This window comes from Atta colombica, unplaced genomic scaffold (assembly GCF_001594045.1).
Source record: "Atta colombica isolate Treedump-2 unplaced genomic scaffold, Acol1.0 scaffold65, whole genome shotgun sequence".
NCBI classification, from domain to species: Eukaryota; Metazoa; Arthropoda; class Insecta; order Hymenoptera; family Formicidae; genus Atta; species Atta colombica.
The window spans coordinates 512,435-517,251 of record NW_017259556.1 but is presented as its reverse complement, the minus strand read 5'-3'; positions in this window follow the sequence as shown (position 1 = coordinate 517,251).

Here is a 4,817-nt window from a genome sequence, read left to right as displayed (position 1 = left end):
ACTTAAATTTTTACATTAATGAAAATTCAATTCTATTTTTCTATATTTGATTTACTGTACTAGTAAAATTACAACATAATTTTATGTTATAATTTTACTAGTACAGCAGATCTTACTCTATTCTAGCAAAATCTATAAGTTATTATGTAGATAACACGCGCGCGCGCGTACACATGCACACGCGCGTACACACACACACGCGCGCGCGCGCGCGCGCGCGCGCGCACACACACACACACACACACACACACGCACACACGCACACATACAGAAAAAGAGAGAGAGAGAGAGAGAGAGAAATAATATCATATATTACTTATCAAATCGAAAAGACATAAATTATTTCTAAAAATAATGAGCTTATCTTTCTGATATCAATCGCTAACATACATTATTTTTCAAAATAACGAGCCTAATTTTCAAATATTATCAATTATTGCTGATAATCAATTATTGAGAGAGAGGGAGGGACAGAGAGAGAATTTATTAAGAGTGCTAATTGCTATTTGATAGATATAATATATAGATATAATATATAGTTAAAACTATAATTGTACAAATTATTTTGCTGTAAGAACGAATAATTTTTTATTTAATTATCCAATCTTTTTTGTTGCATTTGCAAAACAATTTGGTTACATGAGCAAAGCATAACTAAATATGGTTTTTGTGATCGGTGATACACATCTGATTCACGTCAGTATAATGTGTAATCTCTAAATATCTAATGAACTATTATTCTTTTGGCTTGACAAGAGTAGATATAGATTGATTGATATTTGATCGCTCGATAAAGATGGTTGTTGTCATACACAATATGGCAAAAAGTGCATGAAACAACTTTTTATTGAAGTGCCAAGGAACTCGCCTATTATTTGCATGATACATAAAGTCAATAAACTATGATTAGAAGCAAAAATTATTGGATGCACAACTTTTGTATCTAGAATAGAGCAGAAACGGAAAAAAAAAACTTAAAAAAAATTCGCGAAGAACAAGAGTTCCATAAAATGTAAAACAAAATCTAAAGAAGAAAATAGGGCTGGAAATAAAGTGAGAATAATATAATAGACAAATATGAAAAAGAATAAATTATAATAATAAATTAGAAAGTTAGTATGATAACAGTGCATTACAATGCAAAGAAAAGTCCAGTCAGTGAATGTAATGAAAATATAAAAGAATTAAATCCAATAAATAAATAAACATAAAGAATACTAAATAAAATAAATAATTTTATCCAGCGTTATCTTAAGTCTGTATTATAATGAAACATATTGCCGCGCCTGGATAATACTGGATACAGAAGTATATTGTATATCATCAAGGAGAGCAATCAAAAAATGTATAATACACATCTTTATCCATTTATAGGTGGTATGAAATAAATCTAATAATTACCGCGTTATACAGATGAGTATCGAATCTTTCTTACAAGAAAATATGTCATCTGTTAAGGCAGGGACCTTAAAAATGATTATAATCATAATGTAAATAGGATTTACACAAACGATTTACATATTACTGATAAATACATAATAAATAAATGATAGTACATCTCACGTACACATAAATATTAGTATAACAATAATGTTTTAACTAAACGTCTAAGTTCAATTCTAAGAACTCCACGTTGTTTCTTTGTGCAAATTATTAGTCTGTAGATTATTATTTCGTAATTACAAATTGCACAGCTTTTATATGACAACTCTAGAATGCCATATTGGACTAAAAACGATAAAGATCTCAATTTTGAAATTCTTTGACGTTCTTGGCATAAATTACACCTCAGACACGTATTAATGCATACACTTTAATTATAGTTAAGGATTTTCGAATCCTTTTAAAGATCTAGAGAAAAATTGTAATTGTTGTACAAAAAATATATATATGGTCGAAAATATATAAATATATAATACAAATGACTATAGAACCTCTCCGCAAAGTGCATCTGTTTGTTTCATAATTCAAGTTTTGCTATAATAATACAAATTGATTATTATAACAAATTTCTTTTGTCATCATAAGGAATTTATGTAAGCAGTAAGTGATATTGCTTCAATAGAAAAAGTATTTGCTAAAAATATATTATTTTGCTTTAATTAAATTAACGTAAAATTCTAAAAAGAAATATATTCAGTAAATTTTTTTTATTAACGCAACAGATTTTGCTATAATAACGAATAATTTTTAAAATTAATTCTATTGACTAAATTTGGTCGCTGCCAATACGAATATGCAGTATTTAGCAGTGATTATTTTTCTTGATAATCTACAATTATAATGGTTGAGTACCCAAAGCGATAAGAAGTGATCTTTGTGGTTTATAAAAGAATAATAACGCATCTCACGTCATTTTCGGAATCTCCTATAAATGACAGTATCGCCACTGTCACGAGACATCGTATGCAAATAAATGTTAATAGCAAAACAGATCTCAATGCAATCGCAAATGTAATTAACGCAAGATGTAATATTTTGCCAAAGTCTGCTAACATTTGTATGAGTAATATTAATTGCAAGACTTTTATTGATAGATTTAATTTTACCAGCTGTTTCTTTTATTTATTTATCCATTCTGCGATCATTTAATACGTGACGACTCTGGATTGACATTGTCAATTTTGTGTATATTATTATTATTGTTGTGCATATTATTATATCTCATTAATTTTTATTGATGATTCAATATATAATAGTGTTTTATTTCAGTAATGATGTATACAGGGTGTTTGATAAGTAATGATAAAACTCTCGCATAAAAGTAGAGTGAACTAAACTGAATCGAAAAGTTCTCTATTATTTTACAATTTTCTTAATAGTTAAGATATTACTTACTAAAAATTGTCAAATATTAATCTTCGATAATTTTTCACTCAAATATTATCAACTTATAGAAAATTTTTTTCAGAATTTTTTATCAACTTTTTAGTATTGCATTTTCTTATTTTTAGCAACATGAGAAAATATATATTAAAAAAATTCTGAAAAAAATTCTCAGAACTTTATGAAAAAAAAATAAACACTTTTTGTCTGCCACTGTTTTTCTGTAAAGTTGATAATATTTGAGTAAAAAATTATTGAAGACCAATTTTCAGCAATTTTTAGCAATTAATATCTTGTTAACTGCAAAATGATAGAAAACTTTTCTTCTCAATTTAAATTGCCTGTTTTATTCAATTTAGATTGCCTATTTTGCTCCTGTGCGAAAGATTTATCATTACTTTTCAAACATCCTATATGTAATTGTAACCTTTAAAATAAGCTTCACATTCATAGAGACTGAAAACTTTTGCAATTTGAAAAATTTATTATTTTAATCTCTCTATAGATTCAAATTTAACATATTTTAAATTTTTAGTAAAGCACTTCCTTATTTTAAAAAGTAACAATTTAAAAAACTAAAAATTGATTTTTGAATGTGATTTTCATTATCAAATAATTAAGTAAATATTATTCTATCAATTATCAAAAGTGAAAATCAATTATCAGAAGAGAATTAACTTACAAGTATGTAAGTGAAATATTATTCTATCAATCATCAAAGGTGAACTAATAAATAAATACAATAGTAGGAATAATTTATATAGGAATTTATATATAAATTTATGATTCATTTTAATACATACATTTTAATTATTCTTAAATAAAATAGAGTCTGGAAATTTTGGAGTTTTGCACAATAATATTACGAAAATTAAGAATCAAAACGTGAAAATATTGAAGATGCATCTTCGATCTTATCAAAATCGTTTTAAGTCTTTAAATTACAACAATTAATAATTTACAATCTGACATCTATCGCGAATTTATGGAACCACGAAACTACAGCTTGAATTATATGATAATTTAAATTTATAGTTGTATTCTTTTTACTATTGTAGTACTAATTTATACACAAAAAAATCACATCTTAAATTACATGACAAGTCTGATTTTTAAAATATGTATACTTTAATTGTATAAATATTTGACTACTGAAGGTGATCAAATAGAAAGTAGTCAAAACGTTTATAAATTGTGTATGATTAACGTAAATATTTGAAATTACGACATTCGCTAAAAGCATCCTGCGTTCTGATTACATGCTTCTCTTACTCATACAATTTATTTAACCTATCTTAACTTCATGAAAAATTATGATCAAAATTATGATTAAAAAAATTAATTACACACACAACTAAAAATCAAAATTATCATTCAAAATTAAAAAAGAATGGTTTTTGAAGGATCGTAAAAGATAACAAAAGATAACAAAGATAACATCTAATAATAAGAATATATTGTTTTACCGCTATTATTTAATTATCTATTAGGTGTACAACTTTGCTTCCGCCGTTTCCCTATAGGTATATTTAGCGGTAAGTGGTGGAAATAAATAGATCATAGACGTCATACAATAAACTTGGGTATCTGTCAACATAACCCCATAGAAACATTAGTCGATTTGTGTCTGCATCATAAAGTTATTCTTGATTGAAAATGTCAGTTTACGAGCCAAATTCTCGTCATTTGCAGGAGATTTAATTTTTTGCTTCAATATGAAGAAATCTGCGGCTGAAGCTCATCGAATGCTCTCAAATATTTATGGTAAGGCCACTATTAGTGAAAGAACGTATCGTGAGTGGTTTCAACGCTTCAAGAACGGTGATTTTGACGTCCAAGGTCATGCTCTGTATTTGGTGGGACCAGCTCGGTGTAGTGTATTATGAAATGTTAAAACCGACTGAAACAATCACAGGCGATCGGTATCGTACGCAATTGATGCGTTTGAGCCGAGCATTGAAAGACAAACGGCCGCAATACAACGAGAGACA